Genomic DNA, 26,689 nt, shown 5'->3' on the forward strand with positions numbered 1-26,689 from the left:
GTTCCATGTATGGTTTTAGTCAACTTCACCCTTCATGCATTAAGTCTCCTTTTTCATTTGTTGTAGCCGTGAGAGAAGTCAGTGCCAGTTGGTTTCTTAAGTACAGTCATCTGAGCTTGGGATTGTTCACAAAAGAAGGGCGTGTGGGTCACCAGCCGTCGCAGATAACCTGTTGCTAAGAGCCCTCCTTTCCCAGTGCAGGTACTTGAGGGTTCTGGAATGGATTTATTTGGTCCTCAAGAGCTCCTCTGTGGTGTTTTTGGATTTCTGCAGGGTTGTTCACTGACCCAAGGAAGTATTCAGTAGGTTGGAAAAACTGGTTCCCGAGAAGAGCTTTACCAACACTGGAAGGAAGACAGCTTTACTCGGTTTAACAGCTGAGAGCAGATTTACAGAATATTCTTCCAAAAGGGTATTGGAAAGGCCAATACTTCTTCCAAAAGGCCCTTGGGAGAAAACATTGGTGATGGATTCATAGTCAGTTGGAGGCACTAATTGAGATATGTCCCCGCAGATTTGAGAGCATTGCACCATTGGATGGCTTGATAGAATTAATGGAAAAAGGCTATACTGTGAGTGGTGAGGAACAGGAAGGAAGGGAGGGAAGCAGAAACCCGCCAACGTGACTCCCAAACAGAAACAACTTTTGGTCTCCTTGGGGAGGCAGAGTATAACATCCATAGCAGAGAGGAGTATCTTGTGTATCCATTAGGACTCATTTGGGTACTAGCGATGGAAGAGCCAACCAACAAGTTGAGGCTCAAATAAGAGTGTATTCCTCTTCCCATACGAGAGCTGGGAGGTGGGTGATGGTTGCCCTCAGTTCTGTGGCTCAGTAATGTTGGTCCTTTGAATGGGCGTCTCTACAGGTCTTCTGATCTTCTCATATTTGCAAGATGGTTGCAGGAACTCCAGGCATTAGCAAACACTAAAAATTATCCCCTCTACAGCCAGTTTTTAAACATTTACCCACACCCCTGCTTATATATCTTATATTTGTAGCAAGTAACATGTCTTTCAAGCTCAATATATATTTTTTGAATGAGTGCACAGGTGCCAGATAAAATACAAGACTGTTAAATTTATACTTCAGATAAACATATAACAATTTTTAGCATAAGCATCGCATGGACATACTCCTGCTAAAACATAATTGGTTTATCGGAAATTCAGTTCTAAGTGGGTATACTGTATTTTTTAATGCCCTGAATCTGGCAACCCTAGGACATGGGAGTGACTCTATGGAGCTAGGTTGGAGGGTTTGCCTTTGTTTCCCAAAGCGAGGGCTATGTATCGTGATCCTACTTCAGCATATGGGTTGAGGTGGAGAGTTGAGTTTAGATTGTGCACAGAGTTGGAACAATTTATCTAAAGGGAAACATGAAATTGGAATTAGTAGTTAGTGATGGAGAATTAACTCAAAATTAAATTGTGGATGGTTTGTAACTCCTTGGAGAGATTTCTTAGTATTGGTTTCGGAGCAGTGAAGAGAAAGCCCCCGCCAGCTGGGATTCACAGCATGTCGACATGGGTCTCTTTCTCCGTGACATCTGTCTGTGATCACATGAGAGATTTGAGCTCTGTTGGAAAGAGTGGCAACTTTAGGCTAGCTTGTCCAGTGTCCCCAGAGTTGTAGACAGGGATCTGATCTTTGATCCTTGCCATAGGTCATGTTGCTGGATCGGAGAGCTCAGCAGAGAGAATATCTGAATGGGGCACTTGTTTGAAATATGATTTCCTGGGGTCCCACCCCAGACCTACTGCAGCGGATGCCCTGGAGGAATGGGGCTCAGCATTCTGAGCTTTTAACGAGTCCTCAAGGTCACTTTGTTGAAGTTTGAGAGCCTCTGTTCTCAACAGTAGAGGAGCTGTGGAAGAGTGTTTGCTTTGCAGTTCGAGCAAAGGGCTGTCGTGAACACAGCTGTCCGGGGAAACCACTTTGAGACTGGTTAACGGCCAGATGTTACCCCAGCGTTACCAACCTGCCCTTAGGAACATCCGCTTAAAGCAGTAAGATGGCAGGGGTCTGTTGTACCTCCAAGGAGCAGTGGGAGGGCTCAGGGGCTTCGAAGAAGATGGCCTGTTAGTGTTGAAATGTCTCCCATGTGCTGATGCTAAGATGTGGGAGAAGTCTGGTGATAGGGACCCTGGGTTCTAGTAATGACCGGCCCAGTAAGTGGCCCAGTTAACCTTCTACAGCCACTTTCTTTTCTCCAGATCCTCAGTGTCTGGTGGTGCCAAATGAGGATTTCAGAGGAGCAGCCTCAATTCTGATTCTCTGTTTCCAAGCTTCTCACTCAGAAGGTGCAGAATGGAAGCCCAAGTATTCCTGACAGCCGAGCTGGAGTTGGGGTCCCCCATCTCCTGCATAGGCTCTTTCCTCTGTTTTGTCGTCTTCCCCGCTTCTCTCTCCACTTGCACAGAAGTCCTTCTGACAGCAAGCCTTCAGAGGATGAGAGAGGTCTATCCAGTGATTTGGATTCCAGAGGACAGCCTGGAGGGAGCCAGGAGCATTGGGGGTCCATGAGCTTCTGGGAGACTGCTCCCCGCCCCCCAGCCTCTGTGCATCTTCAGAGACCTGCACTCTGTGCATATGAAGTAACCACCCTGTGTCCTTTTGGAATCTGTGGTGGCAGATTGGACTTCAGGACTTAGGTTGGACTTCAGGAGGATGTCACAGAGGCCAGAGTGTGCTTGGAGTGGGTCGGAGGTCTGTGTGTGGTTGGTCGGTTCCTAGAGAATTTCCCGGGGGGAGTGACAGGCCTATGTGTGAACAAGATGCAAGAGGAGATGCATGTCACAATCCATTTTACCTGGACTTTGTAGGTTACTTTTCTACCCCCCCCCCTTTTTTGGATTGGTTTGGTAAATGTACATTATAGATCTTAATTTAGCATTTACATGATGAAAGCAGTTGCTGCTTGTTTCCCCCAGTATATTGTGTGGTGTCTTGATCTTGCTCATTTAATCTCATAAAGTAGGTATAATTCTTTTCCCCAGTTTACTGATCAGGCCACAGGCTTAGTGAGGGAAGGGGTTTGCCCAAATGTGCATAGGGAAAGAAGCCATGATTTGAACCACTTTATCTGACTCTAATTTTTTAGAGTCAGACACTAATTTTTTTCAGGCAAGGCCGACTTCGTTTCTGGCCTGTCCCCACAGTCGTCGGACCTGAGAACTTTCAGCTGTCGTAGTCAACTGAGTAGAAAGGTAGGTGCCAGTCCCTGGTTTTCTACGCCATCATGCAAGATGATCCAGTTCATGTTACCAACTGGTGGGGGTTCATTTTTAAACACTGAATGTTACAGGGAAAGAGTAAACAGATCTGTGAGTTTTTCCAGAGAAGGGGAAAAAAAAAACACCTAAAACAAAACTATCACCTAGAGAATTAAGGAACTATCAGATTGATATAGTGTCACCCTGGTTTGTTATGTCCAGCCATATGTGCTGGCTGGTTGTGTTTAAAAATAAACTACCATTGGACACCTGGCTAGCTCAGTCAGTTAAACATCCCACTGGGTTTCAGCTCAGGTCCAAGATACCAGGATACTGGGATCGAGCCCCATGCTGGCCTCTGTGCTCAGCAGGGATTCTGCTTAAGGATTCTCTCCTTCTCCCTCCGCCTCTCCTGTTTGTGCACACACACTCTATCAAATAAGTCTTTTAAAAAAAAACAAACCACCAAACCCACATATACTGGAGTTGACCCCCAAACCGTAATTGATGTGTTTCCAATAGCCAGGGGTGGTGCCCTATATTCGTATACTTGAGGCACAGCAGAGGTGGGGTGGCTCTCAAAGAGGGGCTGTTTGGGGATACATTTTAATTTGGTTCCAGAAGGAAGTGGAAATAGCTCTCTCGTTTTTCTTTATCTGATTCAGGGGAGGCAGGGGGAGCTGGAACCTTTTTAAAAACCAACTTCATCCATTTCTTTAATGATTATCTGAACAGCTAAACCTTCTGGGACTATTATATATAATCGTTCTCTGAGCTGTATCCATTCTCCCAGGTCTGTAGATCTATCTATCCCTCTCCTCCTTTTTAAATAAAACTGATTAATTATAAGAAAATAGATGTGAAATGAAGCTTTGAGCTTCTTAGCAAATCTTAGCCCTCAAGTGATATGATTTTGCTCTCAAGATGAAGAGGTTCATAAAGGGGAGATTTTGAGGACAAACAAAACAAATTAGCCACGGGGATAGGCAGTTTTCAGTGGCTGTGACTGAGTAGCAGTCATCGGCACCATAGATGTTTAAGATATACCATCTGTGAGTACACCTGCCATGCAAGGCAAATTCCTGGAGGTGATAGAGTTGGTGCCATAGGAACAAAATTTAATCTTGACTTTGGTAGAGGCTGGTGAGGAATGTGAGGGCCAAGGTTACTGGTCTTTTCCCCCTGTTGTTGTTTCTACTTTTTTTTTTTTTAAAGACTGAGTACGTTAGTAGCTTTTCTTGCTGGCCTCAGTAGGATGTATGATACCCATGGTGTGTTCTCTCTCTCCCCCTCCCTCCCTCTCTCCATCCTTCTCTCTCAACTGCTGTGGCTCTAAAACCACTCTTGGTTTCCTCCAGTTCTCTACCTGTTCTTTCTATGTCTTGACCACGTTTGGAGCCAAGTCGAAATTTTCTCATAATTTCCCATTGATGATAGAGTGTGGCTCATCTTGTTGCCTAGTGGCTAGACTGTCATTTTGATGTGCTCATAGTTACTGGGTCCCTGGTCTTCAGGAACACTCCTCTCTTGTGCTCTTCTCCTCTTGAGGTCCTCTGGGCTCAAGACTTATCTGATCCTGCGTTCCTCAAGACTGCTTGGATATTCGGGGAAGGACCATCTCTCCAATTCAGGTGGCATCCTTACTGGTCCAGTGCCATTTATGTCCACTGGTAGGCATGACATCCAGGTTTCTTGGTTTCCCTACCGAGTTAGCATCTGCTATCTTTTTTTTTTTTTTTTTTTTTTTTTTTAGATTTTATTTTTATTAGAGAGTAGAGGAAGAAGCAGAGGGAGAGGGACAAGTAGACTCCCTGCTGAGCACAGAGCTCAATGTAGAGCTCAAATCCACAACCATGAGATCATGACCTGAGCTGAAATCAAAAGTCAGACGCTTAAACGCTTAACCCACTGAGCAACCCAGGCTCCCCGGCATCTGCCATCTTGTTCTTTACTCCACAAAGTTATTGAATAAGACAATGGAAGTGGTTAAAGCTCTCTGGAGTCAAATTACTCCTTGACACATGGTACAGCTCCTGGGCCTGTAATTTTTGCTACTGTTCCTCCTAACTTGCTCAATACCTGGACAGTTACATAACCATGGTGCTCTGTTAGACCCAGAACTAGCCATTGTGTAGGGCCAAGGGCAAGGATTATGGTTTTAGTCTCCCATTTGATGCTTTGATTTACTGTCTCTCTTCTGAAAATCTTTTGTTCTTTAATATTCTAGCCTTACACTTATTCCTTGGTATTCCTTAAAGGCTTAACACATATTAATACAATTTGTATTACATTATTCTGCATTCTTACATGTTTTTTACCTCCTTGAATTCTTAGAAACGCCTTACTGTCCTGAACTATTGTCTTCTTCTTCTAAAACTGCCCGTGGTAGTTCTCTGCTTATAGAGCTACTCAGATGTTGGTTGAATGTCAGTGACATCCTCCAGATAGGAAACAGGAACGGTAGAATCAGATGATGGTAAAGTTTTCCTTTTTTCCACCTAGAAAGTGTTTGGCAAGAGAAGAAAGTACATCAAAGTAGGTTGGGATTAATTCTAAGGGCAAAGTTTAATTGGTCCTGGTGGTTTTCATCATTCTGTACCTAGACAGAGGCCATTAATTTCAATGGCAGCTTATCACTGTGTTGTTTCCGTAGGTGCTGCTGTCCCGATCTGGGTAGGAGGAAGATGCACTTTAGAGAAGAAAGGTGTGGGTTTAGGTCTCATGTACTCCTCAGCTGTCAAGCAGCTGTCCCAGTGTGTTACTCCCTAGGACAAAATCATGGAGCTTCATTAAAACTGGAAAGGGTCTTTTGAGCTTAACTTGACCATTCTGTCCATCCCTCCATACATTCATGCATTCAGCAAATATTGATCAGGAGACTGTGATCTGTAAGGTTTTTCACAAGGCACCATCAAGAGGCTCTTAGGAAGCATGAAATCCACTTTGGAGAACAGGCATTAATCACATGGGGGCTGCTGAGAGTTGTGATCCCACAGCTGAATGGCCTGTAATGAAGGTTTTTAAAAATCGGTGCATTGCAATGGAGAATGGGTAGCTGTGCACAGCTCTGGTGTCTAGACAACCCTGAATAGAGGAGAATGAGTCATGATGATAGAAAGTTACTAGCTCAACGACCAGCAACAAAACAGTTTTAATCCTAGAGCAGTCTTGGCATGCTTGATGCGAATGACTACTTGGGATAAAGTTAGATCTCAGGTACAAGGCCTACGCTCACTCACTCAGTTTAGACCTGTGGCCCTCTGGTAAGCTACCTAACCTTCCTGTGTGTGTCATGTTCCTCAGTGGTATACAGATGATAATGACTGTTAGGGGTTGAATTTTGTTTCTTTCAAAATGCATAGGCTTGAGACATCATACCTGGTACTTCAGAATGGGACTGTATTTGGAGATAAGATCTTTCAAAAGGTAATTGAGGTGAAAGGAAATCACATGGGTGGCCCTAATCCAGCGTTGGTGGATTACAAGGTGGTGTCCTTATAAGAAGAGAAGATTAGGACACAGACACATTCACAGGGAGGACCATGTTTAGAGCCAGGGGAGGAAGTCCATCTGCAAGGCCAGGAGAGAGGCCTGAAAAGAAGCCAACCCTGTTGGCACCTTGATCTGGGACTCCAGCTTCCAGAACCTGTGAGAACACATATTTCTGTTGTGTAAGCCTCCTAGCCTGGAATACTATGTTATGACTGCACTAGTAACCCAATACAGTGACAGTCACCTAAAGAGAGGTGCTGTGATTCAAGAAGGTATGTAATGTCTAGCTTATAGGATGTGCACTGGGCAGGGATCCTGACTAGACCGAGTGAGAGGGGTTCAGGTTGGAGTCCCCATCCAGGTCTCCCTGTACATGTTTACCACCACGACCACCTTCTCGGGAGGTAGACTCAGTACCTGGTGCACAGTCCCACTAATTACATTCTTGTTCAAATAGCAATGCCTTGGGGTACCAGCAACTTTTCTTCCATGTGTGGAGGCCAGTCATACCACATTGCTGGGCTCTGTTGAAAATACTTTTTCTCCTTCAGACCATGTAGTTGATGAATTCTGAGCCTTTCATCCTAGGAAATGGCCAAGGGGGTTTTTCCTGAGGGTCCTGTGGGGGGTGGTATTTGGGTGCTACATCATTCTCGGCTCCCAGACTTCTGGCAGTTTGCTTAGGCACATCTGCCTTCCCATGGCTGAGGCCCAGTCCAGCTGGCATAAGTGCATTGACAGACGTCCATTTGATGGTCTCTACTTGATTCTGTGGACATTTCCCGAGCCAGGTATGCATTGGTTCCCCTCATTTCTATCTCTGGCTCTCTCAGATGTGCTCACTCTTGTGGATTTTTATGGGGGGACTTGCCCCAGGGCCCGCACAGTACTACTAAAATCACAATAGTGACATCAAGCCCTTGGATGTGTGGGTAGCCAGTGGGAGGCAGCTCCATCTGGAAACTAAAAAGGGAAACCACAATCCTCTTCTTTTACTTCTAGATTTTCCTATATCTTTGCAGGTTGACAGGGCCAAGTAGGGAATTTACAAATTGACACTTCTTTTTTTCCCCCCAAAGCAGCTTGATTTTTTTTTTCTTCTTCTTTTTAAAATTCCTTTGATTCCAAAGAATGGGGAGCAGAGGGTAAGGTTGGCTGGGAAGCCAGAGCAATTGGAGAAAGGAGGGGGGAAATGATGCATATTTGCCTGGAGTCTTGTGTGTTTGGAAAATCTTGGTTGTATACTGCAAATGTAGCCATAAACCCCAGCAAGACGAACCTATAACCATTTCCAGCTGTTAACACCTGGAGATTTTCTAAGTTACGATCAAAAGAGCATCTCTGGTAAAGCCAAACTTGACTTTATGAATTTTGTTATGTGTGGCATCGATGCTTTTCATACTCACCTGAGCATTGCCTGTATCTTACTGATGGTGGACACATAGTAAAACGGTCAGACTGCTTGTGCCAGGGGGCAGATGTGGTTTCCCTTTAACAACTGGCAGGATGGCGAGGAAAAAGGCACATCCTTCTAATGCCAGGATGGTAAGGAAAGGAAGCCAGGGTGAGTTTTTCCTTTTCTCCCTCTAGAGCATTTCTTGATCAGTCATAACATTATTTAGCTGGAATTGTTCTCCTGTGTCAATTCTGGATCTCCTGAGATGATAGCATTCGTGATGATGGAGGTAATGATTGCTTTTCCAGGCTGCTTTCAACCTGCAGTATCATCAAGATGTGAGCTGATGGGGGTCTGAAAGAATCTAGGATGGTCACTGCCTTAGGGCAGAAAAGGGCCAACCCATGGGTTTCTGTTTGTGCATTTTGAGGAAAAGAACTTCTAAGATAGTAAGTTACTTGTGCAAATGATCTGGGACCCACGTACCCGGTCGTGGTTTGCTGAATTTTTTCCTTTCTTTAAAGCTATTCGGTCAATCTCCCCTGCTGCCTCCAGAGGGGAGTCTGAAATTACATCAAGTTATTTGTTTTATCATTTATTAGGCTTCGTGAGGCCAAGACTGACTTGCTCCAGGTCACACATTGAGTTACTAGAGAGCTGGGACTTGAACCTGTGACTCCTTTCCCACCCTGATGCTCTTGCCCTTGTAGGGAGCTCCTTCTGCTTTCTAGGAACTGTCACCTTTCTGTTCCATCTGTACTGCGCAGTGTACCCCTAAGAGAGGCCTTTCCTGTTCTCTCCCAGGCTCTGATGAGAAGGCCCCCTCTCAGTCATTAGAGGGACCACTGGAGGCCTGTGTGGGGACGTGGCCTGATCCTTGTGATCCTTGTTCGTGTAGTGGGGAAGCAGCCCTCAGAAGAGGACAGGCATTTGTATGCAGCTAGGCGGACGGCATTGAAGTAAACACAGCACTCATCAAACTACACAGCCAGCACATCCCAGGGAAGATGAACCCAAAAGGAATGCTGATTTTTCTCACCACCATCTTTAGAAACCAACTTCCTTGGCACCCATCTGGGGGTAGTAACTGTTCGGGGCAGTCTAGCCTTGGAATGAAATGCTTAGGGTTTGGAGACAGTGCTGTGTTCAAATCCATTTGATGGGTAGGTTTATCATTTGTGGAACTGTTGAGGGAAGTCACTTTCCTGTCTTCTATAAACTGGGCCTATTAATGCCTTGCTCAGATTTCAATGGACTCCCTGCCAGTGGGCTTGGGTAGATGTGCTGGTTTACATAACAAAGAAGTACCCAGTCTAGTTCCTGGTCTCTGGTTGCCTTAATAAGGAAAAGCTGTTATAGCAGTGTGGGATAACTCAAAGATCTGAATAATTCAGCAGACGCAGCAGAACTGGGGGATTCAGGGACTCAGAATCTTCTCCCGGCCCTGTCTCAAAAGCACTCAAAATTGTAAGGATGTGTTGGGGCAGGTTGCTTCACTTGACACAACCTCACTATTCTCATCAACCAAATGGGGCGAACTGAGCACTGTGCGCTGTTGAAATGAGAGCTCGGGAGGGGAGGTGGCCAGCCCCGCGTGGAATTAAGGCAGGGCCCATCAGCTGCTGGATCTGAGTGGCTGGCAATGCCAGTGGTGCTCTCGGGAGAGTAAGACGCGAGTTCGCCATAAGAACTATAAATTGTGCTTTTACCCTTTAACTCAGTGATTCTATTCTTAGGAATGTACCGTCCCCAAATATAGATCCTAAAAGAAAAGGGGGAGCAGGGAAGAGTGGAGCCTGTCAGAGCGGTTCCTAGCAGTGCTGTTTAAAATAGCTCCAAATTGAAAACTCGGCACGTGCCTGACTCTTTGTCCGCCCTCTGTGGTGCCTTAACGCCACGCCGGGAGCCCTCCGGGGCCGGGGAGGGGGTCGGAAGTGTGCAAAGCACGCCTGGCTTTCAATTTGTGGGCTCTCCACGTGGTGAAGTCAACGAACCAGTGTTTTAACTGAAGCCGAGAGAGGACCAGGGATTGTTTGGAATGGGTTCCGCAGCCTGCGGGGCCCCCTTCTCTGGGGGTCCGCTGCTTTGGTGGCTGCCCAGGCGCTGCCTTGGAACCCCTGTGGTGCCTGGCCCGTGGCCTCAGGGAGCTGGTGGCGGTGCCAGAGCAAACCCAGCTTGTTCAGATCCGGGGCTGCTTACATGCCACCTAAGCAATCCCTTTGGCAGCGAGTGACATTCGGCAAAGGGCGCAGCTGATGGAGGCCCCGAAGAGGTATATGTGGGTGAGGGATGTGCTACACACGCGCAGTGGGTGGGAAGGGTGCAGAGCCTGGAGGCTGGCTGCAATTTTACATTTAGAGGCCTCTCCGTGTGCAGGCAGAGACTTGCAGAGATTGGGGGGCGGATGGCGCATGGGGAAATGGATTAGCTCCTCTGCCTGGCTCTCTCTGATGGGCCCTGTGCCTTGTGACAGCAGTGCCCGGGGAATGGCACTCAGTCACTGGAGACTCAGGGCCACCCTGGCACTTAGGGTGCAGCCCAAAAGGGTGATAAGTGTTCTTCTTCAGAGGATCGTGGGGTGGGGGGTGTCTCAGCAAAGGAAATGTTCACAAAGCTTTTGGCCCCAAGTGGGCATTCAATATACATTGGTTGCCTTCCCCATTCTGGAGGCTCAGGCGCAGGGATAGGGAGGGAGCATTTGAATGGGGTCTTTTTAGGCACAGGGCAATCATCCATTCATCCAGGATTTTGCAGGAGCAGATGAGGGTGGGAACTCTCAAGGCCCAGTCCTGTCCAGCTGTGTGTCTGCACCTGCACACTCCTACCTGATTACAGCCCACCAGTACAGGTGTGTGTTTTCAGAAACATTAGCATGGCCTTTGGGGGGCTGGTAATAGAGTGACATATTCCAGTAGGTTATTCCTTCTTTTCATAATGTCATTACAGTCCATGGTAAAAGAAATGAGTCCATAAAATGGAGAATTAGACATGTGGTAATTCCTGAGATTTAAGATCTAAAAATGTGACGATTCAGTGCTTTAGCACGGGCAATCTTATTATATCATCCCTCTGCTTAATATCCGTTAGCAGCAGCTCCACGTTGAGGATAGAATGGAAACTCAGCCTGGTGCACAGATCCGTTCGTGGTTGGGCCCCTGGCTGTCCCCTACCTCAGTTTCGTTTCTGGGTCACTTTAGTTTAGCATTCCTGAGGATGCACCTCCCACGGCATATGTGTATTGATTTCCCAGGGCTCCTGTAGGGAATTCCTGCAGACGTAGTGGTCTCAAGCACCACAAATGGATTCTTTCATACCCCTGGAGGTCACATGTCCAGCACCAGTCCCTCTGGGCTGAAGTCCAAGTGACAGCAGGCAGGGCTGGTTCCGTCTGAGGGCTCTGAGGCACTATCCGTTTCTTGGCTTTTTCTTGGCTTCAAGTGGTTGCTCGCATTCCTTGGCTTGTGACCCGTTCCTTTCCCTGCAAAGTGTGTTGCTCCCATCTCTGTCTCGGTGGCACGCTGACTCGTCCTCTGATGCCAGCGGTTCCTGCCTGGCTCGTAAAGATCTTGTGATGGCATTGGGCCCAGGAGGTAATGCAGGATAATCTTCCCGCCTCAAAGCTCGTTAATCATACCTGCAGAGACTCTTTGGACTTCTATTGTAGCATCCCTGGCAGCCTCGGGATTAGCCTTGGGCATCTTTGGGGGACCGATATTTAGCTTGACCCAGTGTATTTCCTTGGTCCCTGGACCTAGTGTTCTTGCTGCCTGGGACACCTCTTCCTGCTGCCTGGATGAGACTCCTCCCTATTCACCCTCCAGAACCTAGTCCCCGGGTTTTCTCTGTGAGGGGACTTCGTTGGATCTCCTCCATCCCCTGCCCCGTTGAGCTGGTAAGGTGCCTCTGCTGCTCGCCTGATGCCTTGATCCTGTGCCCTGAATAGCACTTCCATGCTGTATGATGATGTAGGTTTATTTGCCTGCCTGTCCTTGGGGACAGGGATTGCATTGTCATCGCCTTCCTTGTCCCTACCCTGTGGACCAGTGACTGTACTTCATGGACACAGGATGATGGATGCCCAAAAAGCGGGGGCCAGGGCGGGACCCATGCTGCCCACCCTGGAGACATCCAAAGGGAGAAGCCCTTTGTCCCGATTTCCACACAGCCTCGTTGGCCTGGAATGCATTTCCTCTTGGGAACTGCAGTCCCTTGGGCCTCAGCATGTCAAGGTCCCATGTTTTCCTGTCCCTTCAGCTGTCTATTTCCCTCTTTGTTGGGCTGCAGTAGATTAGCCTCAGTAAAAGCGAATAGACAATTTCCTATTAACATTTATATTGCTTTTCTTTTCTATTTCTTGGCGAGGCTCTGAGGGCTGGGATGGCTGCGGAAAATGTTCTTTCATCTAAATAATGTCCCTGTTGGGGGCTGGATTCCGGCTTTTCGCTGGGCTGTGGAGAAGAGTGGGTGGGGTGGACTCATGAGCCCAGGAAGAACTAAGGCATGGAAGCCAATCCAGAAACTGCAAGTTAGAGTCTGTGAATGTATGTGGAGCGCCCACCAGGTGTGTCCATTCCCACGCTAGGTCTTGGTATGAAGAATTAGTGCCTAGTGTTTATGAAATGGGTACTATGTGCCACACATTGTTTCAGGTGCTTTAATTTTACCACGTCCTTGGCTTCTTGGAACTCCCTTGTGAAACATGGGTCCTGAGTTTTACAGGTGAAGAAACTGAGGCAGAGAGAGGTTGCATTTTGTGTTCAAGATTACACTCTAGGAAGTGACATGGGCTCCAGAGCTCCCTGTTGTCCACCTCCGTGACAGAGAAGGCCCAGCCCAGTCCCTTCTCCCCCAAAATGCTCATGGTCTGGAGGTGACATCTGAGCTGCCAGTGCACTCAAAGGTTAAGTGGGAGATCTGCAGGGCGTCTGGGGCTTGAAGGGCAGTCCAGGCAGAGGGAATAATGAAAACAAAAGCAGGGAAGTGTGAAAGTAATTATTTCGTTCAGGGAAGAGTGAGTAGCAAGCAATTCAGGGTAGTGTAGGTTGCTTTGAAAGTTGTAGGAAGGGGTGACTCCGTGAGACCTGGGAGGGCAGGAACAGGTGCTGAAGAATGTATTTCCCACTCTGCGGTCAGATGATCTCACCTCAGATCAGAGGTGAGAAGGAGGACGTTGACAAGAGTGCCTCTCTAGCTGTCACGGGCATACACATCTCCTGGTCGTAAGCCTCAGGTGGGCCTCAGAGTCGGCTTCTCTGACTGGCTCCCAGGTGATGCGGATGTGGGGCGTACCTGGGCCACGCTGCGGGGGTGCAGGTGTGTGGGGGAGTGGGCTGGGTGAGCATACTTGGAAATGAGCCCCGCCTGGTGCTGTCTGGCGAAAGGGTCGGACGGTTCTGTGATAACGTTCTCAAGAAGCGTGGCAGCAGATGGAGAAGCGGATGGGGGCTTGGGGCAAAGGGGTCCCGTGAAGGAGGAGGAGGAACCCCGAGTGCTGCAGATCAAGAGGAGGCTGGTGGAAATAGTGGTGAACTGGGGACAGTGAGGCGCCACAGCATGTGACAACCGTCCCCAGTAACAGTGGCTTAACCCAGAGGGAGGTTGATTTCTCTCCCACATGCACGCAGTCAGGACGTTGGCAGTAGGTTGGTGCATGGTTTGATGGCATCCTTCCCTTCTTGGGACACTCGATTTCGGCTTTGCCATCCTCAGCGGAAGGTCGAGGACCTCAGCGTCCGACGTGGTGCTGGAGCGGCACTGTCCTCCCCGTAGGCCGGCAGCCAAGAAGGGACCGGAGACAGGCTGCCAGGCTGGGCACACGTGGCCCCCGGCAAACTGCCCGTCAGTGGCCTCCCCGAAGTCCCAGCGCCACACTCAGCTCTGTAGAGGCCGTGGGAGCGAGTGTTTTCTCCGGCCTCTTTGCTCTCCTGGATGTAAGCAGGGTTCTGTTCCTGAGCAGGAAAGGGTGAATGGACGTGGGGTGGCAACGTGGCAGTCCTTGCCACAAGCAGGATCCATGACGAGGACTCAAAGGGCAGGGGGTGTCTGTTGAAAGAATCAAGTTCTTAAAGTGTGTTGCAGAGTCACGGCCCCTTAGGTTCACAGGACTGTGACTCTTCTTGTGCCCCTTGTGTATCCTGGTTCCTTAGGGTGAGTGTCATTCTCCTTGTCCTAGAAAACCTGTCCAAACCTTCTTCCCTTAGAAAGGTCAGCTCCACTGCCACCTCCTCCGAGAAGCCCACCAGGACTCCTGAATCAGAATTTATCCTCCATCATCTGAACAGAGCGTGGTGCTAAGCATCTCTGTGAGCCATCACCTCATTCTGTTTTGTGTTTTACTTAGTCATTTGCACGTGTACCTCTTTAGGATGTGAGGCACATTCAACTCCCAGCACAGTGCCTGGTGCACAACGCATTCCTAGGACATTTTAGTTCAACTTGCATGAGTAGTTAAGCTTGAGTGCTCAAGCTGATGGCACTGCGTGTTTTTCTTAGAGCAGTGCTTTTCAAACTCTAGTATGAATCAGAATCAGCTGGAGGGTGTATTATACCAGCCTCCCCCTTACCCCGTTTCTCATTTAGTAGGTCTTTGGTGGAGAAGTGAGGGCTAAGGATGTGCATTTCCAACTAGTTCCCAGATGACGCTGATGCTGCTGGTCCTGGGACAACCCTTTGAGAACCACTGTCCTTGAGAAACACAGATTTGCTGCTTTCCCCCAGGGGAACCTGCCTTGTAAATCAGGCCTGGCAGTAGGACCTGGGCATTAAATACAGAGAAAATAAGCCCAGGGATAAACCAGCAGAGAAATATTTGGGGTCAGGGGTGCTTCGGAGCCTTGTTTCCTAATTTTTTTCCTCAAACTAATTCTGTTTAATCTAAACCTAGATGCTGCCAATTGTAAGATGCACTGTTACTTTATATAAAGCCAAGAAATTAAAAAAGGCTTTTAATTAAACTGCGACACAATGCTTTCTTATCCTGCTCAATCTTTCTTTTGTACTTACTGAAAGGGCCCTTTTAGACCTAATTAGATGGGTTTTTATCATATTTTACTGCTATGCCTACATATAAAGGAAAGTATTGGCAAATATGTTGGTTCTGGTGTTCCTAAAGCTTCTTTACGTTGAGTCTCACTCTTCAGCATGCTTTCTTGGCTCCTTGTCATTGCCGTCTCTGTTTTGCTGCATTGTGTCTTCTCCCTCACCTTTGTGAGCATCAGATTTCCTATGAATGCCCCAGAGACGGCACCTGTGCCCACTTTGCAGCTCTGTCGAGCTAGCCCACTCCTGGCTTCTCTTTCAGGAATGTTAGTAGCACATCTCATTCTCCACCTCCTCCTGCCCCTTCCCACAACCCTTTGGTTCATAGAATTGAAAGACCGCCCTCTTCCATGGTCTCCAGGATTTTTTTTTTAAGATTTTATTTATTTATTCATGAGAGACAGAGATTGGGGGAGGGGGGGCAGAGACACAGGCAGAGGGAGAAGCAGGCTCCATGCAGGGAGTGTGACGTGGGACTCGATCCTGGGACTCCAGGATCATGCCCTGCGCTGAAGGCAGGTGCTAAACTGCTGAGCCACCCGGGCTGCCCGGATTTTTTTTTTTTTTTTGAGATTTTATTTATTTATTCATGGGAGACAGAGCACAGAGACACAGGCAGAGGGAGAAGCAGGCTCCAGGCAGGGAGCCTGATGTAGGACTTGATCCCAGGACTCCAGGATCATGCCCTGGGCCAAAGGCAGGTGCCAAACCGCTGAGCCATCCAGGGATCCCAGGTCTCCAGGATTTTTACCAAAGCCAGTGACACCCATTTTGCAAGTTCTGTGAATGTTCTAGCAATGGCAGCCATGTTATACCACTGTTCTGTGGTCCTGTTACCACTGGAGGCTTCTTGATGTCAACGATGTTAGAATGTGCAAAATACTTGGTCTTAGACTCCATAGAATTTTTTTTTAATGTTCACATGCTAGGCACAGTTTTTCACAGTCTATGGCTTTTCACATAACTGGTCTGTTAGTATTTGTGACGGATGCCCAAGATCAACATCGTGACCTCTTTTATAGATGAGGACCTTGGGTCTGCCCTAAGCATGCAAACAGGCATTCATTCACTCAACTATTATTGAGCTTCTCCTCTGTGGCAGTCACTATTGTAGGCCCTGGGAATACTGAAGTGGAAGATTTTCTGGGGGAATAGTCAAGAAATAGATCTGTAAGATTGAATCACTTAAGTGCCATGAGAGTAGTAAGTTGGGGGTATGCTGGCTGTTAGGGAAGGCTTTTGAGTAGACACTAGAGTGAGGTGAAGGTACATGCTATACAGATATTGGAAGGATATAGATTTGAACCAAAGGGAATTTTAAGTGTAAAAGTCCTGTAGCAGGAATGTGTGTGTCTTATTTGAGGAATAGGAAGTCTGCAGGTTTGTTTTTCTTTTAAGATTTTTATTTATTTATTAATGAGAGAGAGAGAGAAGCAGGCTCCACGCAGGGAGCCCGATATGGGACTCCATCCCAAGTCTCCAGGATCACGCCCTGGGCTAAAGACAGGCGCCAAACCTCTGAGCCACCCAGGCATCCCAGTTTGTTTTTCTTCTACAACACTTCTGACCTCAAATGCTTGTTTTTTTTTTTTTTTTTTTTTCTTTCCCCTCACCAGTTTTCCATCTCCAGACAACTAGATATCCTACAATTCCATTTGACACTCACTATCCAGAGTTAGTCCAGACCCTAGAGGGCAAGGGCTCTGTCCTGTAAGACTGTTCCTACTTCATACTCTAGTCACAAGGCCCAGGTTGCTGCTTATACTTTTGACCAACCAGCTATAAATTTGGAGGTTCTCACACCCCATTCCGGACCTCAGAAAACTGCTTTACTTACCATCACTGTTTTATTTTGGAAAAAAAAAAAAAAAAAAAAAGCCTAAACGGAAGAGCTGCATAAGGCAAGGTGTATGGAGGGAACAAAGGTTGTGCATGTGCCCGACCCAGGCATGCTGCCCTCCCAGGACCTTGAAGTGTTCAACAACCCTGGCAGGTGTCTGAACCCTGTCATTGAGGTGATTTTTTTTTTTTTTTTGGAGGCTCCGTTACAGAGGCATGCCTGATGAAATCATTGGCTGTTGGGGATTAATTCAACCTTCAGCCCTTCTTCCCTCCCTGGAGATTGGGAATGGACTGGGCCTGAAAGTTCCAACCCTCTAATTGTGCTGTGCTCTTTCTGGTGACCAGTACCCAGCCCGAAGCTATCTAGGGGTCCCCAGCCACCAGTCCTCTCATTAGCATACAGAGGACACTCTGGGATGTTAAGAGATTCCAAGAGATTTTAGGAGCTCTGCTCCAGGAACTAGGGACCAAATATATGTTGACCACAGCAAGGAAGCCAGCTATGCTGGAGCAATGGCAGCTGGGATGTTGCTGAGCTGAAATTTCTAGATCTTTGAGCTCAAAGTCTGGGGTTTGTCCACATGCAGGTAAATATGAGAAGCCACTGCGGACTATACCTCTCTCTGTTTCATCTTTTAAGAAACAAATGTCTTGATTGATTGAGCTCCAGTAGTGAGTAGCTGTTCCACAGCAGAAAAGCAGGCTCATCGCCGTCACCCTGTGTGGCCTAGGAAGTGCCCACGGTGGCTGGTTCATGAGCAGAGAGGTCTAACCAACCCGGGTGGAGGTGACTGCATGTGTGGGAAGGTGGGCAAAGGAGGCAATGAGAAAGCAATACAAATATTTCATTCCCAGGGCATGTTCTCAAAATAGAATACAGGACTTTCAACTCTTTCTTCTTTGAAGAACATAGCACCAGAGAGAGACTCTGGCAGCACATTCCAGAAGAAAGGACAGAGATCAGGGTTTTGATCTCAGCTCTGCCAGTAATTAGCCATGGGACTCTACCTATTAGAGTTCAGTTATGGACAAGAGAATACGTGAATTTAAGCAGAAAGGATCTACGGCCGTTATTGGGTGCAGAATTCCAGGAGAAGCTAGACGCACGGGCTCTAAGCTGAGCTGTGAGGAGAGGAAGCAGACCACCAGAGAGGCTGCAGTTAAGGAGCCACCGGACCCCTGCCGCTTGCAGACCACACCCTGCGTGCTGGGGTCCGTGTCAGCAGCACAGGTGTCATGTTTTCTTGATACTCATGATGCTTGGGACTGGACTCAGATCTAATCACAGATGCCTTGGGAAGAAACGAACGTTCCTTGCTTATGCTTGCCAGAAAAGAGTAGAAGCATTAGCAGAGCTGCCCCATCTCCCGACGTGCGCTCGTGCCTTTCCAGTCTCCCAGGGTCGTGTCTACATGGTGGAAACCAAGTTTCACAATGGATGTCCGGGAGTTAGACAGGAGTTAATAGGTATAAAAGAGCTTAGAAAGTGTCTGATGTGGCTCTTGGTGTATTTAGAGGAAATACTTAAGACAATCCTATTGTAACTGTGAGTGGGCAAAAGGATGCAAACGGCGGAGGTAAGGTTTCCATACTGCACTCAAACCAGGATATGTTGGCCCTAGGAGAATATAAAATTTGATAATTTGATAAATTATGCAGGTATAACAGAATATTTAGAGAAACCATTAAAAAGGCCAAAGAAAAAACAACAACAACAACAACAACAAAAAGGCCAAAGAAGGGGATCCCTGGGTGGCTCAGCAGTTTAGCACCAGCCTTTGACCAGGACATGATCCTGGAGTCCCAGGATCGAGTCCTGCATTGGGCTCCCTGCATGGAGCCTGCTTCTCCCTCTGCCTGTGTCTCTACTTCTCACTCTCTGTGTTTCTCATGACTAAATAAATAAAATCTTTAAAAAAATAAAAATAAAAAGGCCAAAGAAGTACACTAACACCACCACAAGCAAATCAAAATGGAATTCTAAAAACTGTTTGAGGCAAGGAAAAAAAAACCCATGAGATGCCATCACAAGCTTACTAGAATGGCTAAAATTAAAAAGACCATCAAATGTTGGCAAGGATGTGGCACAATGTAATTCCCCTACATCATTGGTGGCAGTATAAAATGGTTCATCCATTTTGAGAAGAAGTCTGGAAATTTCTTCTCAAGCTAAACAAACACCCTCTGACCCTTCAGGTTCAGTTGTGGTCATTGCCAAAATGGAAGATGACTCATGTTCATTGATAAGACCATGAATAATATAAAGATAGATTGTAATAATGCAGTGACTTGTCGCTCATTGAATAGAACAAAACCGACAACTGGAATGCTTAGCAACATGAATGAATCACAGAAATGTTATGCTATGAAAGAAGGCTTAGCCCAAAGTGTATGCTCATGATTCCTAATAGATGTACCTCCTTATAATGGGAATAAATCAGGAAAATGATTGCCTTTGAGGAGTGCAGGCAGAGATTGACTAGGAAGGGGTTTGAGTACATTATTTTCCATCACTCTACTTTGTGTCTTGAGAGGTGTTGGGTTTTACAAATGTATGCAGTTGTCAGAACTCACCCCATGCATTTCATTATAATGTGCTTTTTTTCCTCAAAAAAAAAAAATTATTGAACTTAATTAATGTGTCTGTACTCTAGTGCCTAGGGAATAATGTGCTGGTGACTAACTTGCTGTTTTGAAATGCATTTTTTTTAAATGATGGGTTGATGGATAGATAGATAGATAGATAGATAGATAGATAGATAGAATAGAATAGAGCAAGCATGGCATAAGATGTTAACATAGAATGTAGATATGGGGATATACATGTCCCCTGTAAAATTCTTTCACCTTTATGGTGTGTTTGAAAATTTCATAAGGAAACGTAAAAAAAAAAAAAAAAATCAGAAAATCGATAGGATATATGGTCCCTTCCTTTCCTACATCAGGCAGCAGTTGGTTGTTGAGAAAGTCACTCCAGCTGCCTGGCAGTACTTTATGGCATGAGATGATTTTTGCTGAACAGCATAGTACAAAGGACTCATAATTTAGGTGACTGAAGTAACTGGGATTGAAGATGTAGCCTGGGTCCACCCATCCACAGAAGAGGCTCAGTAAGTAGGTACGTAGCCTGTTTCTCTTACTCTGTAATGATAGTCCTGAAGTCCGTGCCAGCCATGCAAAGACTGCGCCAGGCATTTCTGTGCTGAGGGTAAGTGCAAACTTTTGTAGTTAAAAGAGACCCTGGCAAGGGTAGGAGGAACTACCTAATGCTATTTTATTTATTTATTTATTTTTTGTGTGTATGAATTTACAGAACTCAATTTGGTCATTTAAAAATTATAGCTGATTTTGTAGGTAATAGTAGTGGCCAAAAAGTTTGAGTTGGACAAGGGTTATCTTCAACCTCCCTACATTCATTAGTTAATATGCACCCAGTGATTCAAGCATCTTTAAAAATACCAATGATGTGTCTGTCCTCTGTCCTTTCAGATGCTCTGGCTACCCTCTTACAGAGAGGATCACAAGAGGCAGGTGTGGCAACGTGGCAGGGATCGTGCTGTTGTGGTGGTAGCTGGCGTCAGGCAGATAGCAGTCTTTCCGAATGGTGGCTGGAAACCAGAGTGCTTAGGGATCACCCCTAAGCTGCCATTGCTGAGGATAGGCTCTTTCTCTAGATTTGGTGTCTGTTTATGGAAAGGTGGAGAGAATCTCTAAAATGCTTTAGCCTGTCCACATTTCTTGAAAACATTTCACTCATGAGAGCCTTTCCTAAAATTCCACCTGCCATTTAAGAAGCCACTATGTCACCAAGAAAACCCCATTCCAGAATTCACTAGATCTCCACCCTACTTCATGCTTCTGGGAGAATTCTGGGTTGAGTTCCTAGTAGAGTGCATCTTGTTTGTTTAATTATCGTGAAATAAACATGAAACTTACCACTTCACTTTTACTTTCATGGCATGAAGCACATTCATGATTTTGGGTAACCATCACCACCATCCACTTCCAGTAGTGCTTTATCATCTTTTTTTTTTATAAGATTTTTTTTTTTAATTCATGAGAGACACACACACAGAGAGAGGCAGAGATTCAGGCAGAGGGAGAAGCAGGCTCCATGCAGGGAGCCCAATGTGGGACTCGATCCTGGGACTCCAGGATCATGTTCCGGGCCGAAGGCAGGCGCTAAACCGCTGAGCCACCCAGGGATCCCCTGTGCTTTATCATCTTAAATAGAAACTCTATGCTCATCAACCAATGACACCCCGTTTCCTGCTCCCCCAGCGCCTGTCAACTTCTATTCTACTTTGTTTCTATGAATGCCCATTCTGCGTACCTCCTATATGTGGGATCATACAACGTTTGTCCTTACGTGACTGGCTTATTTTACTTGGCAGAACATCTTTAAGGTTTGTCTGTGTTGTAACATGTGTCAGAATTTCCTTTTTAAATCTGAATAACATTCCGTTAGATGTACGTGTAGCGCATTTTGTTTATCCCTTCATCTGTTGACACCGTTGGGATTTTTTTCGTCTTTTGGTGATTGTAGATAAGGCTGCTGCCTCTTGTGCTTTTTCTAATACTTAAACTTCATAGAACGTACATGACACTACACCTTTGGGGTGGTATTTACTTAGGAAAATGTATATTTACATTGCAAACACCAATATAACACTTTCAACAAAATAATGTATTATGATAGGCATTGTTATAGACCAGACACAACAGGCAGAAAATTAGAATCCTTTCTAGAGCTTTTAGAAGCCCGTAAGCCTCAACAAGGTGGGGATGTAGGGTCTTGGGTGTTGCTGGTACTATGAAAGGTCACTCTGCTGTATGCACAGCAACTGTTTGCTGACAGCTGCATGAGTCGTTTCCTGATCAGGAGGCAACATTTTTAAGTATTTCACATCCTTACGAGAGAATGTGTCACTTCTATACAGGTGTTTTATATTTATGATGACTTCGTTTCATTTTAGGGAATTGAGTGGGAGGGAAGGAGGGAGTCGGGTTAACGTGTAGTGCATTATAAGTTTTAATTATCATTTTAATTTATAATTTTAATTATAATGTATCTTATTTAAAATCATGGGAAACTTATTCCATGTTAGCTTTTTGGGAACAAAACATTTTACTTTCAGGAATGAGTTATTGAAATAACAAGGGAGAAGCTTGCCTTTTAAGGTAAGTTACAGGGATGCCTGGGTGTCTCAGTGGCTTGGGACATGCCTTCGGCCCAGGGCGTGATCCTGGGTCCCGGGATCGAGTCCCACATCGGGCTCCCTGCATGGAGCCTACTTCTTCCTCCACCTATGTCTCTGCCTTTCTCTCTCTCTCTCTCTCTCTCTCTCTCTCTCTGTCATGAATAAATAAATAATTTTTTTTAATGGTAAGTTACAGATATGAGTGTGGAGTGGGAAAGAGACCTGGTCCCCTCAGCGTCCTTAGGGTTGCCTAGAGAAGAGTGGGGTCACCCTTTGAGTCTGTAGCTCTTCCTGATTCCTTAGGGGTCTCTCATTGTCTGCATGTCTGAACCATTAAGGGACTGGCCCAGAAAGTAGGAATAGTCATGGCCTTTGCAAACACTTGGGAGAGAGCCACCATGATGGGCTGGACACACTGGAAAGTTCTAGGAGATTGTTGGGGCTTGGTCAATTTTAATGTCCAAGTCTGTATGGAGATTTGTGGATGTGAGCAGAGAGGTACATGTTTTGCTTGCTTGCTGACTTGCTTCCTCCTGGCCCGTGAAGAGCCATATTCCACTGTGGGGCTCACAAGCTTTCTTATCGTGCAGTCAGTATTTGCTGGTGAGAAACAAGTCCACCCGTACTGCCACATCCAATGCTCAGCTGATTCTCTCCATGACCAATGTCACGTGCATGGTTTGTGATGGTAGAGCAACAACAAATCCAATTTTCATCCCCTTTCCCCTCTTCTTCTAGAAAATGGGGAAGCCACTCTTCCCCACCAGCAACCTCTTCTCCCTCCTCCCTCCCTCCCTCTGTCTCTCCAAATACCAACTGGATTCACATTTTGCAGTTGTGGCTGCCTACACACCTGCTTAGAATATGTGGCTGAACTGTGGAAAACAATGTCACAGAGCCTTTGTGGGGTTTCTGTGTTTCTCTTCAGTATTGTCCGGAGCACAAGTATTGCGTTCTCAAGCCAGAGGATGCTTCCAGCAATGGCCAGGGCTGTGCACTCAGCCTGGGCTCAGCACTTGTGGAGGGGCTTCCAAACAGGTCCCCGTGAGCTCTGTTCTGTGCAGTGGCTGTGGCTTTGTGATACAGGGAGAGTCCAGGAGAGTCTTGAATAGTTGGATGCTGTGTAGGAGAAGAGGCCAAATGGGACTGTAGGGAGGTGGCCATGTGGGATGTCCCTCCCAAGGCTGGCCTTGTTGGCTAGAGGAGACCCCACTATGCCAGACAGAGATGGTCCAAAAACTGACCTCAAACTTGGTTCCCTTTGCCAGGAAGGTCCTAGGATGTTTTTCCTTTCTGTTGTTTTCTCTTTGGTCTCTTTGCCTTCTCACCCCAGTCCACTGTGATCTGAAGGGGAAAGGGTGCTTCTCATTCCTTACCTTCCTCTTTTCTCTGCTCTCCTTTGCTCCTTTCTTTTCCTGTGGTCTCTAGAAAAAGCATGGAGCCTGTTAGAATCCTGCCTCCTGTGGAGTATGTGTGGGAGCTCAGGCACCGGCGCCTTCAAGGGTTAACTGGGGATGCAGATCCGCATATCTGGGGTTGTTGGGAGATCTAGGTAATGACTGTGCTCGCTTAGAACTTGTATAGCCCTGACAGCTGTGTATCAGCTGCTGATTCTACATGTGTACGCTTGGTCCTCAGGACTACCCACGAGATAGGACTGTGGTCTTCAGGTCACAACTGTGGAAGCCAGGCCTGGAGAGATGAGCCAGCTCACTGATAGTCACACAACTCTTATATGGTGAAACCAGTGTTTGCACCCAGCCTGCCTGGCTCCACCCTTCACACCGTGGCAACATTACCCATGGAAGCTTTTAGAACATGGGGAAATGAGGAACTAACATTTGACATCTGTGGATGAAAGTTACATTTTTTTAAGTTTTTAATTTCAGTTAGTTAACATACAGTGTTATATTAGTTTCAGGCAAACAATATAATGATCCAGCACTTCCATACAGTACCCAGTGCTCATCACAAGTGCACTCCTTCATCCCCATCCCCCTCCACCTCCCCTCTGGTAACCATCTTTTTGTTCTCCATTAGTTAAGAGTCTATTTCTTGATCTCTCTCTCTCTCTCTCTCTCTCTCTTTTCCATCTTTGCTTGTTTTGTTTCTTAAATTCCACATATGACTGACATCATATGGTATTTGTCTTCCTTTGACTCATTTCATTCTTTTTAATGGCTGAATAGTATTCCATTGTGTATATGTACCACATCTTCTTTATTCATTTATCAATCAATAGACACTTGAGCTGCTTCCATATCTTGGGTATTGTAAATAATGCTGCTATAAACATAAGGATGTGTGGATGCATCCCTCTGACTTACTGTTTTTGCATCCTTTGGGTAAATACCCGGTAGTATGATTGCTGGATCATAGGGTAGCTCTATTTTTAGTTTTTTGAGGAACCTATGGTACTGTTTTCCAGAGCAGCTGCACCAGTTTGCATTCTCACTAACAGTGCAAGAACAAGGTTCCTTTTTGTCCACATTCTTACCAACACTTATTGTTTCTTGTGGTGTTGATTTTAGCCATTGTGACAGATGCGAGGGGATATATCGAATTATAGTTCTGGTTTGCATTTCCTTGATGATGAGTGATGTTGAGCATCTTTTCATGTGTCCATTCGCCTTCAGGGTGTTGTCTTCAGAGAAATGTCTGTACTGTCTTCTGCCCATTTTTTTAATTTGATTTTTTTTGGGGGGGGGTGTTGAGTTTTATAAGTTCTTTACTTATTTTGGATACTAACCTTTTGTCAGTTTATGTTATTTGTGAGTACCTTTTCTCATTCCATAGGTTGCCTTTCAGTTTTATTGGTTGTTTCTTTCTCTGTGCAGAAGCTTTTTATTTTGATGTAGTCCCAGTAGTTTATTTTTGCTTATGTTTCTCTTGCCTCAGGGGAAATATCTAGAAGAAAGTTGCTACATCTGATGTCAAAGAAGTTATTGCCTGTGTTCTCTTCTAGGATTTTTTATGGCTTTCTGGTCTCACATTTAGGTCTTTAATCCATTTTGAATTTATTTTTATGTATGGTGTAAGAAAGTGGTCCAGTTTCATTCTTTTGCATGTAGCTGTCCAGTTTTTCCAGTATCATTTGTTGAAGGGACTGTCCCTTTCCCATTGGATATATTTTTTTTTTTTGGCTGGAAAAGAGTATGAGCTTTATTCAGAAGACTGGCAGACTCTTGTCCAAAAGCCAACTCCAAGGTTTCTGCCTGGCCCAAAGATTTTTAAAGGAATTTAGGGCAGTTAATCAGTTAAGGGAGTGCAGTGGGCTGTGACAATTCTTGATTATATGCAGTCTCGATGGTGCCAGCTACAGACTTAATCACAGTGCTTGGAGGGTTGTGTAAGGGGATCTGATTCCTTGATGTCTTGGGTGGTGCAGGAGAGTCTGGTGATGTTGTGAAAGTGCTCTGTTTTTTTCTAGAAAAGAATACTTGATTTGAAACCACAGGCTGGGGGACACCTGGGTGGCTCAGTCTGTTAAGTGTCTGCCTTCGGCTCGTGTCATGATCCCAGGGTTCTGGGATGGAGTACCACTGCTTCGGGCTCCCTGCTTGGTGGGGAGCCTGCCTCTTCCTCTCCTCTGCTACTCCCCCTGCTTGTGCTCTCTCCTCACTCTGTCAAATCAATAAGTAAAATATCTTCAAAACAAAAAATAAATGAAAGGAAAGGAAAGAAAAAAGAAAAGGAAAGGAAAGGAAAAGGAAAGAAAAGGAAGGAAAAGAAGAAAAAGAAAGGAAAAAGGAAAGGAACAATGCCGGAACTTCCCCTTGATTCCCTTCCCTACAGGACATTCACCACGTACCTTCCCCTTCCCGTCCCTCCGCTCCATCACATCCACTCCCGCCCCTTAGGAAAGAAAGAAAAGAAAAGAAACCATAGGCTGGTTCCCTTGGAGTAGTCTCAGGGTTTGGACCCTTCAGGGCTTATTGGGGCCACAGGTGGGGACCTTCTTTCAGGAACTATGGTAGATCACCAAGAGGAGAAAGCAGCAGAGCTCAGCTCCTGAGAGTGTCCAGACTTCCTCCAGGAGGTGCAGGCTGAGTGCCAACTGCATTGATGCCTGGAAGTCTTGCAGACCCTCCCCGCTGGCGCCCCCTACGGGCCAACATCGCTACAGGTGCTGTGACTGGGGGTTCCTGCTACTCCCAGGCCACCATCGGATGTTCTTTCCTGCTTTGTGGAAGATTAATTGACCATATTAATTGTGGGATTATTTCTGGGTTTTCTATTCTGGTCCATCGATCCCGTGTCTCTGTGCCAGTGCCATACTGTTTTGATGACTAAAGCTTTGAATATAACTTAACGTCAGGAATTGTAATGCCTCCAGCTTTCCTGGGCATTTTTTCAAGATTTTTTTCAAGATTGCTTGGGCAATTCGGGGTCTTTGTGGTTCTGTACAGATTTTAGGATTGTTTGTCCTCATTCTGTGAAAAAGGCTGTTAATATTTTGGTAGGGACTGCATGGAATGTGCAGATTGCTTTGGGTAGTATGGAC

The 26,689-nt window shown here is 46.1% G+C and overlaps 1 protein-coding gene and 1 non-coding gene across 5 annotated transcripts in view; both read left to right on the top strand.

Annotated features, from left to right (window-relative positions):
* The window catches only part of LARGE1 (LARGE xylosyl- and glucuronyltransferase 1), a 526,275-nt gene that overhangs the window by 169,127 nt on the left and 330,459 nt on the right, over positions 1-26,689 (top strand). The gene's annotated exons all lie outside the window — the stretch shown is intronic.
* LOC119873792 lies at positions 10,205-10,342 on the top strand. The gene has a single exon (XR_005366302.1). It is a non-coding gene; the product is annotated as a small nucleolar RNA SNORA76 (small nucleolar RNA).

Source organism: Canis lupus, chromosome 10 (assembly GCF_011100685.1).
Source record: "Canis lupus familiaris isolate Mischka breed German Shepherd chromosome 10, alternate assembly UU_Cfam_GSD_1.0, whole genome shotgun sequence".
Lineage (NCBI taxonomy): Eukaryota > Metazoa > Chordata > Mammalia > Carnivora > Canidae > Canis > Canis lupus.